Source organism: Trichosurus vulpecula, chromosome 1 (genome assembly GCF_011100635.1).
Source record: "Trichosurus vulpecula isolate mTriVul1 chromosome 1, mTriVul1.pri, whole genome shotgun sequence".
In the NCBI taxonomy this organism is placed as follows: Eukaryota; Metazoa; Chordata; class Mammalia; order Diprotodontia; family Phalangeridae; genus Trichosurus; species Trichosurus vulpecula.
In genome coordinates this window covers 87045851-87060013 of record NC_050573.1, presented here as the reverse complement: position 1 = coordinate 87060013, position 14163 = coordinate 87045851, and the positions used below count along the sequence as shown (strand labels likewise).

Genomic DNA, 14163 nt, shown 5'->3' with positions numbered 1-14163 from the left:
AGTAAGCTACCTGTCACTAGACATCTTTAAACAAAACCTAGATGATTATGTGTCAAGCATGTCGTATTATTGGTTATGATTTTATTTATTTATTTATTTATTTAACCATATTTATTATATGGTTAAGATTTAGGTTGGGTTTGCTGGACTCTGAGATTCTTCCTTCCCAGAAATCCTCTGATTATGTATGATTTCAAATTCAATAGCCTTTGGGCTCAAGTCCTACAACTCAGGCTTGGAATCCAGGTTCCTCCCCTGAAAGAAGGGAGGCCACTGTATGTGGCCTGAGGCTAGATGCTTAGCCATGTGGGTAAGGGGGCTTTTATGGATTTAATGTGGCTTTCATACCAATACATGGGATGTCACAAGGAGGCAGATTCCTTCTCAATATAAAAAAGGTATTTTGTAGCCATCAAGTATGTTCCTCAATGCAATGGGCTGTTTCTTGAGGTCCTGATCATAATATCAGTTCCTATTTTTAAAGTGTTACCAAATGCCTCACTCTCTCCATAGAGAGCAAAAATTGTTGTCCCCATAATACAGATAGTGAAACAAGCTCAGAGAGGTCAGATGCTTTTACCTAAGTTTGCACAGCTGATTGTGTCAGAATCAGAACCTGAACCCGGGTTCCCTAAACAGTTCTTTGGCCATTATACCACATTATGGTCCCCATCCTTGGTGGTGTCCCAGTGAAGGTTGGATGACCCCCATCAGAGATGCATTTGTGAGGACTCCTTCACTGAGGACCAGTGAGAAAAGACTTGATAAACTCTCAAGTCTCCTTCAGCTCTTAGCTTCTATGATTCAAAGATATTAATGATTCTATGCTTGTAAAGGACCTTAGAGGTCATATTATTTTACCACCTCATTTTATAAAAAAGGAAATGGAGGCACCCAGGGGTGTTAAGTGACTTACTCAGGGTCACACAGCTAGTAAGTGTCTGAAGTAGGATTTGAACCCAGCTTCTCCGACTCCCAAACTGGTACTCTTCCCGCAAAATATGCTGCTGTTGTTCTAAGTTTTGAAAGCTCTGGAAGTCTAAAGTTGGATGGTCTGTGATTCTGTGACCTATGTGAATACATGGAACAAAGTAGCTGTTGAGAGTGAGAACTGCAGCCTTGCATAGCTCTGTGAAAAGATTTGGAAAAGGCCATGTGTGCAGGGGTTGCTGGGATGATGTAACTGAAGGAAGCAACACATTTAGACAGATGAGAAAGTGAGGGTGTTTTTGTCCCTCCTTTGCAAAACTGAGCTCAAAGCTCCCTGTGCCAATGACACTTAATTACCCATCTCCCTTAGGAGAACAAGTCTTAATCAAAACTCTGACTCCCCAGGCGATAATAGTGGTTTTCAAGTCTATGGATTCTGGGAGGGTGGTGACCAGCTGTTCTCCATCTTGAGAGGACAGAACGGGCAGGAGCAAGCTTTGGCTCTAGAAGGAAAAGAATCCAGTTAGATACAAGTAAGGACTTTCCCAGAGTAAGCACTCAAAAATATGGCATCAGCTGTCCCAGGAAAGGCATGCCTGTTTTAGTCAAAGGGCAGTCTTTCTTAGAAGCTGGGGACAGGGGAATGAAATGACATTTAAATAATCCCTGGGGATTGTGTTCATGTGCTGGGAGTGGGGGTCATAGGAATGGGGATGAAAATGGAGATTGTTATGCTAGTGATAGTGATGGTGGTGATAGGGATGCTTAGGTTAGTAGTAGAAATGATGGTGATGGAATTGCTTATGATGTTGGTAGTGATGGTAGTGATAGGGACAGTTATGCTGTTCATAATGATGGCGGTAATGGAGGTGGTTATTCTGGTGGTATTGATGGTGGTGATGGGAACAGTTATGCTAGGGGTAGTGATGGTGTTGATGGGGGTGGTTATGCTAGTGATAGTGATAGGAATGGTTATTTTAATAGTAATGATGGTGTTGACTATTCGTGCTAGTGATAGTGATAGGAATGGTTATGTTAATAGTAATGATGATGTTGACTAGTTGTGCTAGTGGTAGTGATGGTATTGATTGTAGTGGTTATGCTAGTGGCAGTGTTGAGGATGGTTATGCTAGTGGTTGGAGGATGTTAATGGGAATGGTTATACTGGTGGTAGTGACAGAGATGGTTATGCTGGTGGTAGAATGTTTTCTATAGGACTGATTATCCTAGTTTGGGGATAGTGACGAGGGGTATAGGAGATGGTAATAAACCTGGGTATGTGAATGGTGGTGATGATGACTGTGATGGGGTGGATAGGGGCAGGGATACCGGTATCAGGCTTGAAGATGATAAGGGCATTCATAGCAGGGACAGTAACAGTAGTGGTGGTGATGATGATGATGGTGATGATGATGATGGAAATTTCCTTGCCTTTGCTCATGCTATTCCATATACAAGAAATAATCATACTATCCAAGTATACTTATCCAATTCCTACTAATTCTTTAAAGGTGAACTCTAAACTACTTTTTCCATGAGGTCTTTCTGGACCACGCAGACCAACAGCAACACAGCATCTTTCTCTTTGGAAGCCCTATAGCACTTTGTGCACCTCTTAGGCATTTATTGACTTCTGGCTCATCCTGTACTTATCTGACTATTTGTCTCATCTACCCTGATAGACCTGGAGATATGTATGAGCAGAGACTGTGTCTTACTTGTTTTATATACACCACAGCACCAAACACAGGCTGCTGAGAAAATATTTGTTGTGTGAATTAATATGTGAATGAATGATGGGCAGATTTAAACAAATCCCACTTTTCAAATGGAAGAGGGCAAAGGGAAAAAATGAGAGGTAAGGTGAGGCTCGAAGAGGCTGTCCAGTGACAGCTGACTCCCTGGAATCCTAGAATGTCAGAGCTGGAAGGAACCTTGGAACACAGAATGCTGGACCTTAAAACCCAAAACATAGAATATTAGAACATAGAGTTATTAGAGCATAGAGATGTAGAGACATAGGATATCAGGGGCCAAAGTGAAAGTGATCTTTTGAGATTATCAGATCCAACCCCCTCATATACAGATGAGAAACTGGGACCCATAAGGGAAATGACTTTTCCAAGGTCACGTAGCCAGTCATAGCAGTACCAAGACTGGAGTGAAATTTAGACACCCAGTTCTATTTCCTTTTTTGTTTTCAGTCTAAGTTGCACACACTCTAATTCCATAGCCCATTTTAGGGACAGATCAGGGGATACATGGGGATGTCTGTCTCCTCACCAACATTTAGCAGTTGTGTATTAGGGTTCTGAGTATGTATTACAGCTGTGTAATAGAAAGGGATATAGCAAGAGAGGGAGTAATTCTGGCTACGTTTCCAGCCTCCCCTCCTGGAAAATGGTTGGGTTCCAGGGAGATGACTCAGTGTCTTCCGACAGAACTGTCACCCACGGCTCAGGAGCCCACAGGACCAAAATGAGTGGGCTGTGGCAGCCCTCTTAAATTCCTGGCAGGTGAACTAGACTCCTACCCATGAGCTCAGTAAGTTTGCATCCACATGGGACAGCTAACATGGAGATAAACTCTATTCCACCATGCTGGGCTGAGCGCTGGCCGTGGTACCAGGATGACTCCCAAACCTAATCCCAGACTGAGCCCTGATCCCTAAGGCATACATTCTGTAAATCTTTATTCAGTCTAATGATCTCTCAGGGCCAATGTCTTCTATTTCATTTCCAAACTAAACAAATCTTAAATGAGCCTCCAAGTCAGCATTTCTGTTTCTGATCTTCTTTGCTCCCCTACTCTTATGTATATGTATACTGTATATATTTGCTAGGTTTATGTGTCTGGAGTTGGAGGTGGCGGGTTAGCTGCTTCTCTGGCCAAACGCAGGAAAACTTGTGACCTTCCCAGTAAGTCATTCGACCTTCCTTTCCTGTCCTCTCTTCCCAAAGGATCAACTGGCACCTCTCGTCTCTGGTGCCAGGCTAGAGGAGTAGTAGGTTAAGCCCCAGGCGCCTGAGACTTGTTCACTTCTCATAGCCAGTTCCTGGGAGCTGAGGAGGTAGGGGAAATGAAGAAGGCCTGGAGCCAGTATTGAGAAGGGCAGCCTCTGAGAAGGTGCGATTGGCATCTCTGTGCAACAAGAGAAGGGCCAGGATTCATTGCCCACCAAGTTGCTATTCCTGGCTGTGCCTCCCTGCCTCCCCCTGGGGATTAGCCTTGAACTGGCTTCGTTCCCATCACAACACAGACTGGCCCTATGTCTAATCACTGTCCCTAGCCTTTGGATAGTGATGTCTTCTCTGGAGCCAAATGGCCCATTCCTTGAAGGCCCAAGGGATGAGGGGCTCAGTCCCCAGCTGCTCTCCTCTCATACCCTCCACAGTAGGGAAAGTACTTGCAAGTCAGGATGCCCAGTCCATCAAGTGGTTACTATATCTGTACTCAAGTCTTCTATGTCTGGCTTTGTATGGGGCTCCAATATACAAGAGAGATACAGAGAGAGAGATCTGGCCTGACCTCGGGTTCCACTCTCCATTCCCAGCACTTCTCCCTCCATCCTTACCATAGAGTTAGGCTAAAAGGACTCACACACAGGAATAACAGGTGGTGAGATATAACATGACAGTGGAATCACAGAGTCTCAGAATCACAGAGCCCTGGGATTTTAGGATCTTAGAACAGAGAGGTAGCATGATGCATAGGGCTCTAGCCTTGGGGTCAGAGGAACTTGGTTCAAATTCTGGCTCTGCCATTTATTACTTATGTGACTTTGGGCAAAGTTACCTTCTACAGGAAGCTTTTCATAATCCTCATAATCCTTATGAGTCTATCTATGGGTCTTACGTTCTGTGAGCCTACCAACCCCATCTCTCTCTCCACAACTTGACTCATCTCCCTTGATTGGATGCCTTCCACTTCTTCTCTGACTGTTAAAGAACTTAGCTTAAAAGGGCCAAGGTCTCCTACTGCATCCAGGGCCATTTCTAGTTGTCCTGCGCTATATCTGGCCACTGAACCCAGATTAATTCTAATGCCTTTTCTCATTTGATTATTTCCTATTTAGCCTATAGATCATTTGTATATAGTTGTTTTCATGTTATCTTAGCCATTAGACTGTGACCTCTTTGAGGGCAGGGACTGTCTTTCACCTTTCTTTGTATCCCCAGTGCTTAGCACAGTGTGTGACACATAGTTGGTGCTTAACAAATGTTTGTTGACTGACTGACTGAATCCATCTGGACCTCAGTTTCCTTATCTGAATAAATGGGGAAATTAAACTAGGTTATGTACTCTGTCTTCACCCAATTCTCAAGCTTCTTACTCCATTATCTGATCAAAACTAACCAATCTATATAGGCTTTTACTATCTCCCACATGAACCCATATGGAAGAGCTGACTTTGCAGATGGAAACCTGGAGCTGGAATTACTAATAGACTAGATTACTTCAAAATCTATTCTTATAACTGTAAATTTGTAATTCTGTGGTCCAGGGAGGATCAACTAGTTGGGAGGGAACTGGAGACCATGCCAAATGAGGATCAGATAATGGAAGTGGGGATATTTTGTCTGAAGGAGAGAGCCTTAAAATGTTAGAACCATAAAATCTTAGATCTGGAAGGAATTTCAGAGGCCCCAAGTTCAGCTCCTCCACACATTATGAGTTGCCTCTACAACAGTCTCAAGATTGATTACTCTACCTCCACTTCAAGACCTTCAGATTTCTGCTAGAATTTTATAATTGAAAGGGACCTCAGAAGTCACCTTGTTTTAAACTGCCATCCAGGGTGGCATCAAATATGAGATTAAAAGTAAGTGCCATAGAAATCCAGAGAATCTGAAATAACTAAGGGAATTTTCCTAGAGAAGAGATTTGAGCAAGATCTTGAAAGATGAAGAAAATATTGTTGGTGTCGTTTGTTCTCAAAGAGGACCACAACATCAGGGAGGTGATGCCATGATATGCAAGTGAATTGGATATAAGTGAGGGAAGGCCGTGCAAAGTCACCAGCCTCATTCTCTCCTTCAAAGCCATCTGGGTCCAGTGGCCAGATATAGATCAGGATGACTAGAGATGGCCCCGGATGCAGTGGGAGACTGTGGCCCTTTTAAGCTAAGATTTTTAACAGTCGGAGACAGAGAAGTGGAAGGCATCCAATCAAGGGAGATGAGTCAAGTTGTGGAGAAAGAGATAGGCTTGGTAGGCTCATAGAATATAAGACTCCTAGAATGTTTGCACTTATACCAACCCTTTTATTTTACAGCGAGAGAATGAACTAAGGCACAAAATGGGGAAGGGACTTGACCAAGGTCATTCAGAGAGTCACTAATAGAACCATAATTCCAGTTCCTCGCTTCCATCTCCAAAGTCAGTTCTATACTGATTCATGTCGGGGATGGTGAAAGTCTATCTAGATGGATTAGTTCTGATCAGAAAATGGAGTAAGAAGAAGATTGAGAATTAAGTGGGGGTAGAATATAGTTGTGGAGAACCTTGAATACCAGGTTGGGGACTTTTACCATGTAAACAATAGGGAGCCATTAAAGGTTGTAGAGATAAGGAATAGCATGCTTTTATTTCTAGAGCTGGAGAGTGATTGGGGAGGACCTTGAATAGGAAGATGAGGAGTTTGGACTTTCATGTAGACCACAGGGAGCATTAAAGTTTTCTGAGCTGGGAAGTGATGAGCTGATTCCATTAAACTTTATCTCCCTCCCCCTTAGCCCATCTATTCCCCCCACCCTACCATTGCCATGCAAAGAGACTTATTTAAAGATTTTTTAATGAATCATTGTGGTGTTTTGGAAAGTTTATTCTAGCAGGATGGATATTTATTGTGCCTTGGGCTTGTCCCAGCTCACATCACCACATCAGAGTCCCCTAAGGCTTCATCTAGGGCTTAGCACCCTAGGTCTGTCTGGATAGCTTCCCAGGAACAGCCTCTTTCCTGTCCCCCAGGGACATATTGGTATCACCCTGGGTTTCCCAATCAATGACTGTCCATTTCAAGGGAGGATTAATCAAGTGACAGCCCAGCATCTATTGATCAGTTATTGACCCATCCCCAGCATGGTCTAGAAGCAGGGTCAGGGCCCTGCTTATCAGAAAAGTGGGGATGAAAGAGAAAATAGTGTGGAAAGGAAGGGGGAAAGGATGAGACCTGCCCTCAGGGACCCCCCCATGGGAAGGTAGAGACTCAAAGAGACCCTCTTCTGAGGGAGAGACTCAGCCCTGCCTCAAGGCAGACCTCCAGGGAAGGAGAGAGCCCCACCACGCATCCACACAGGCACCACACACATATAGAAGACTTATAGAGCAATCTACCAAGCAACGCCACAGGATTATGTTGCAGGCTGCGCAGAGAGCTATTGAAGGGGCGCCAAGTTCTGGAGTGATTGGAGCAGGCTGGGGAGGTGGCAGTCTCTGAAGGCTGCAGAGAGAGGAAGGTCTTTGAGCTGCCTTTTGATTAAAGAAACATAGAGTCTTCCTGACTCCAGCCTGGGAGCTCTATCCACTGAACCACCTAGTTACCTAACCACCTAGTTGTCCTTAAGGAGGTGTAGAAAAGTGCTATTATTATTGATTATACATATTTTCCTTATAGAAGAATCATAGGTTTAGAGTTGGGCCACTGACTCCAACTTCCTCCTTTTACAAATGAGAAACTGAGGACCAAGAAGGTTAAGTGATCTGTATTAGGTGTAAGGGCAGAACCAGCAGTCCCACAGAACAGACGAACAGGGTGTGATCTACATAGGTGAAGGGGGAGTTTCTGCTACTCCAGATAATGGAGTAAGGTAGGGCCTTTCTGGGAACTCAGTGTTTAGAGTGATAGGACCCAAACCCTCCTTTGACATATGAGGAAACTGAGGCCCAGAGAAGGAAACTCACTTGCTCAACATCATGTAAGGAGGAAGAAACAGCCAGGATTCAACTTCTCGGCACTTCCTTTATTGTTTACTTGAAAAATAACATTTTAAATGAATATAATTATAAATGCATATCCTGTTCACTTTGTCAGGGTACATAGGAATGGACTGATTTTTTTTTTATTTTTTCCTGAGAGATTTTGATCAACTTTTCCCAAGTGTGGATCACTCCACCTCTATGGGGAAAGTAGAGAGCCATGTGGGTGGGGCTCTTTAGATGCTCTGTGGCCTCCTGAGATAAATGGACCAGACAGAGCTCTTTGTAGCATTTTATATCTAATTCATTTTAAAGGTTAGGAGTATTCAAACTCTTAATCTTTTTGTATCTTCAGTTGAAAAACAAGAATTCTCTTCCAATGTTGGAACTAATGTTGGAAGAGAATTCCATATGCAATTCAGCATCTCATAGTATATAGTTCCCACTCAGAAACAATAGTAACGATGCCCTGCCCTGGTTATCAGGTTTGGGGTCTTGTGTTTGGGACTCGCAAGGGTTGAGGGGAGGATGGGTCCAGCAGAGTGCATTTAGAATCGGAGGATTTGGGTTCAAATCCAGTCAGAGAACTCAGCCACTTCGTGCCTAATTTAGGCCTCAATTTCCTATTGGTAAAATTAGGAGGTTGGACTGGATAGACCTCCCCCCCCCCCACCTATCCTTTCTAATTTGAAATCTGTGATACCAGGATTTTCAGATGACTTTGGATAACTTGAGTATCCAGGGGAGGGTAAGTCATATGGGAAAGGGCCTCAGCTTTATACTATGAGGAGGAGTAGAAGGCCCTGAGGGTGTCTGTCTTGGAGAAGAGGACACTTAAGGAGGTGGGATGGTTGTATTTGAAAGGCTATTGGGAAGAAGAGGCATTCAGTTTGGTCTGTCCTCAGAGCGGTTAGCGGAAGACAAATTTAGGCTTAATGTAAGGAAAAACTTGCTAAGAATTGGAACTGTCTGGAACTGAAATGGGCCGCCTTGCAAAGTAGTCAGCTTCTCCTCACTAGAACCCTGCAAGGCTGACCTCTTGCAGTGTATGTTCTGTGTGTGTGGTGGGGGGAGTTGTGGTTCAGGAATGGACTGGACTGGATGGGCCTCTGACATTCCTTCTTGCTCCAGCATTCTATGCCTTGAAATTTTATTTTTTCCACCGTCTCCTTGTGCCAGGCTGGAGAAAAAGGATCCCTGGATTTCCTGGGATTGGGAGCTGACAGAGCACCTTCCCCAGGGCTCCGCTCTGGGTGAGGTGAGGTGAGAGGAGGTGGAAGAGGGGAGGGAAAAAGGAGGAGTCACTGACCCACATTCATCAGAACTAGGATGGGGTAGGAAGGGCACTCAGCTCCCTGACCTAGTTATTTCAGGCAGGTGTAGCCCAGGACAAAGCAGGCTCCTGGCAGGGGTGCCCAACCCTCTCCTGGAGCCCAGGACGAGGGGTTAGAACAATAAGGAGGGAACAGCCTTTCACAACATCTTCTGCACTGTTGTGGAATACAGAGAACATTGGAATTAAAGTCAGGAAACCTGTGTTCTAGCCTGGGCTCTGGCACTGACTAGCTGAAAACCTTTGGGAAAGTCCTTTGACCTCTCTGGGTCTCAGTCACCCTGTATATAAAATGAGGGGATCGAACCAAAAACAAATATCGAATTGCCTTTCATAGAATCCTATGATACTATGATAAGGGTCAAGGTGGGGAAAGATGAAAGTTTGGGTGAAATAGTTTTACCAACTTCAAGAGAGCTTTAAGTCAAACTTTGGAAAGAATTTCCCTGTAGGATGAATCTATGAAGACATTACCTGGGAGCAGCTTTTCTTCACTTGGAATCCATGAACTTGAGCATTTAAAAAAAACCTGAAAAACACAGAAGATTACTAAGGAAATCAATTATATTGAAATACAGTGATCAAAATATCATTTTTTAAAGACCAGGTTTGTGGGCCCTGAGTTAGGAACTCCAGTTTTCAGAGAAAGGTCAAGGTCCTTCAGTCCAACTCATCGAACTGGATACTCTGGACCCTAAATCTTCTTCCTCGTGACTTGACCACTTGGCTGTGCATACTTACTGCCCACTGTGGTCACCTAGAACTGACTAGCTGCCTCTCACCTGGGTTAGGCCTTCGTGTGTGTGAAAATAATAGTATTCGACCATCCTCAGCTTCTCTTCTCCGAGTTACATGTCACTGGCTCCTTCAGCTGGTCACTGTGTGGCGTGAGGGCCTGCTTGACCAGGCACTCTGGTCCACATTCTCCTTCTGTGTTACCTTAAGTTAGGCCCTATGCCTAGAAAATTGTAGCTGAGCCTAGGTGCTCTCTCTGCCATGGAAGACTATATGGGGAATCAAAAACCGTTTCCATTTGCTCCCAGACCCTGGCAACTTTAATTCCAGACTGCATGATGGAGTGGGCAAGGAAGTCGTGAGGCCTAGGTTCTAGTTTTGGATTTCCTTGGCTGGATGCATGACTCTGAGCAAGGCACTTCATTCTCTGGGCCGTAGTTTCCTTTTCTGTTAGATAAGAAGGTTGAAGTTGTAGACGTCTAAAGGACCCTCACTATGATCTAGGTCAACAAGGTGGTGCAGTGGATAGAGCACGGGCCTAGAGCCAGAAAGACCCGATTTCAGATCTGGCCTCAGACACATACTAGCTTTGTGATCCTGGCCCAGTCAACCCTGTTTGCCTCAGTTTCCTCATCTGTAAAATGAGCTGGAGAAAGAAATGGCAAACCGCTCCAATTTTTCTGCAAAGAAAGTCCCAAAATGGGGTCACAGAGAATCAGACATGCCCAAAACAACTCAAAAACAACAAACTATAATCTACCTTACATAGAATCAGAATCTAGAATTCTTGCAGTTTTGGAGCAAGAACCAGAGCATAAGAGATTAGACCCAGGCTCTCCTAGGCCCCAGCTCTAGGCGGGCCTCACTGCTGCTCCCTTATGCCAGAGCCTTTGCCAACCCAGTGGAGAGAGCTGGGCCTGGCCGCTCTCCCACCACCACCTTCTGTGGAGGCTGATAACATAATTAGCACCGGGCCGAGAGCCACTCACGGCCCAGGGAAGCATTTCCAAGGGCCTGCTTCATCTGAAGAGCAGACTGTCCCCTCACCCCAACTTGACCACAGGGCCCTTGCTTCCTAGGAGGAAAAGCAGGGAGCAAATCATAGACTGGTATCTGAAAGGCACTTGAAAACCTAGAACCTAGAACCTAGGATCTGAAGGGAGCCTTAGAACAGAACATGGCATGTTGGAGCTATATCAGAGATGAATATAGTGTATATATATATATGTAACTAAGCTAAAAATATAACTGAATATAATAACTAAAATTTCTATAGTTCTTAAGTTCAAGGTTTACAAAAGGTATGAGGTTTCACAGAATGGCAGGATCTCAGAGTTGGAAGGGACCCCAATGGCCATCTAAACTAACCTAGACCTCCTACTATATTATACTTGACAAGTCCCTTATGCAGCCTTACATTAAAAATCTCCATTGAGGGGAGAACTCACTACCTCCTGAGGCAGCGCGTTTCAAGTCAGTGAGCATTTATTAATGACCTACAGTATGCAAGGCCCTGTATTAAATATTGGGAACATAAAGGAAGGCAAAAAACCCCATCTCTGATTTAGAGGAGGAGCTTGTAGTCTAGGGAGGGAGACAATGTGCAAACAGCCAGCATATGTACAAACAAGATGCAAGCAGGGTAAAGTGGAGACAGGCAACAGAAGGAAGGGGCTGACAGCAAGGTTTTTAACCTTACTTTCTAGAGATGTAATGGAGTATAGTAGTTAAGAGTACTGGTCTAAGAATTAGAAAGTCCTGGGTTCAAGCCATTACTTTCCCCCTCCAATAAAAATTGGCTGTATGACCCTGGGAAAACAATTGAACCTCCTAGTACCCCAGCAGCTCTCCAAGAGTCCAAGTTGCAAAGTAGGTACAAATCTGCATTCGTGGAGGGATTTTCCTCACCAGGAATTCCTACATGAACAAAATCATAAATTTAGTCAGAGAGGAAGGAGAGAGAGAGGGAGGGAGGGAGGGATGAGGGAGGGAGAGAGAGAGAGAGAGAGAGAGAGGAGAGAGAGAGAGAGAGAGAAGACAGAGAGAGACAGATAGACAGACAGACAAAGAGAAACAGAGAGACAGAAATACTGAGGCTCAGAGAGGCTGGTTAGTTTGCTAGAGGCCACACAGCTAGTAAGTGTCAGATCCAGGATTCAGCTCAATTTGTCCTGACTCCAAATCCCACGCTAAGCACTGTGCACATGCCATGAGTTGTTTAAAAAAAAGTTCATTTTATTTTTTATCCTAAGTTGACTGGCAGTGGCTTTTATGCCACAGTATGCAAAAAATAGAAGAAACCACATGAAATTCCTTTCAGCCACCCCCAGGCCCCTCATCCAGTTTCACCAAAAAGATGGATCGAGGATCGATTTTCCTTTCTGAGACCTCCAGGGAATTAGTCAAGCAGCAGCCTTGATTGATGTTGGCTGAGCCCTTGCTGGGGAGGCAGCATGGTATATCCTGACTTGGCTGGCAGGTTGGGGGTAGGGGTGGGGGGAGGTAGAGAAGCCTCGGTTCTCAACCTGGCCTTCCCACTAACATGCTCTGTGACCTTGGCCAGATCATTGCACTTTTTTGACATTGTCTCCTCATAACCATAGTAACAGAACTCATTTCTACTCCAGCTTACAAACCTCCTGAAAACAAGCCCGTGGGGGTGATGGTACAGGATTCCCGTCCCTGTTTGATGGGGACAGTTCCGAAAAGTGACTTGCCCCAGGTCACCTAGCCAGGGAGGGCTCCAAATCCCACAGTGAAACTCATAGAAGAATCAATGGAAAAAGCATGCTGGAAGAGTCTAGTGTCAGGAGAATGAGAAGGGTGGTTTTGGGCCCACTCAGCCACCTTCACCAAGTACCCACTAAGTGCTGAGCTCTCAGTAGCCAGTGCCATGTGTTTTCTGTATGGTTCACCGAAGTCAAGACGGTGAGGAGCTCTTGAACCTGAGGGCAGAGGGGAGGAGAACTCTTGGATCTGCTGGGGAGATGGGGATTTCAGACATGAAAGAGCTGAGGAACCAGGGGCTGGCCATATTGGACTTCCCCAGAAAGATATGTCCACTCGTTGGTTGCTGCTTAGGAAATAGCCTGGTACAGTGGGCCAAGCTTGGATCTGGAGTCAGAGGACCTGGGTTCAAATCTTACCTCTGACACTAACTGGCTATGGACTGTGGACAAACCACTGAATGTCTCTGGGTCTCAGTTTCCTCATCTATAAAATGGGGGGGTTGGACTAGACAGCTTCCAAGGTTCCTGCCTGCTATTGATTAGTGGTCTTCATTATTAAGGATCTGCTTTGTAAGGGATAGAATAGTGGCAGTTGTGGAAGGCTTCCTGGAGGGCCACTACACTGTGTTGGAAAGAACAGTGGACTTAGAGCCTGTTGTGGTGGTGGTGGTTGTTGTTGAGTCATTCCAGTCGTGTCCAATCTCCGTGGCCCCATTTGGGGTTTTCTTGGCAAAGATACTGGAGTGGTTTGCCATTTCCTTCTCCAGCTCATACAGAAGAGCCCAAAGACCCAGCTCTAAATCTTGGCTCCAACACGTCAGTGACTGTGTGTTTCTGGACAAGTCCTTTATCCCTCTTGGGGCCTCATTCCCCCCTGTGAGATGAAGTTATTGGGCTATATGATCTTTGAAGTTCTTTCAGTGACCAAAGCTGTTTGGATGGATGGTTTGTGGCCTTACCTGCCCCCTCCCCCATGGGCAATGGGAAGGTTCTTCCTCCTTCTGCCCTTATATTCTTCAAAATTCCAGCATCCACGTTGTTTGTCCCTCCTGACCTCTCTGCCACATTCTTCTAGCCTTCCCCACAAGACTTTTAAGGGTATTTCTCCCCCATCACTCCTCTACTGGACATGAAGTTTTAGAGGGGAGTGTCACACACACACAAACACACACATCTACTTACATGCACACATACACTCATACAAGCTAACACTCTCACACTGTCACATTTGTGTGCCTACACACACGGGCACACCCTCAGGGGCTCCTACAGTCACATGTACTCTCACATATACACTTATAAAAACACCAGAGGTTCATGCGAGTGCCTCCCCAGCCCACTCGACCTTTTACAGTGTCACACGTTTTCTCAAGTGCACATCCTCTTGTACAGATGTGCATTCTTTCACACTCATACCCATGCCCCCTCCCCCTTCCCTATTCCCCCTTTGTTTTCCCCGTGGAGTCTTTGCTTTCCCCCTCCCCCACCGGGCCAGGCTGGTGGGTGACTTGGGCCCGT

General features: G+C 45.2%; 1 protein-coding gene across 1 annotated transcript in view; it reads left to right on the top strand.

Moving 5' to 3' along the window:
• Positions 1-14163, top strand: part of ADGRB1 (adhesion G protein-coupled receptor B1) — a 220641-nt gene that overhangs the window by 109095 nt on the left and 97383 nt on the right. The gene's annotated exons all lie outside the window — the stretch shown is intronic.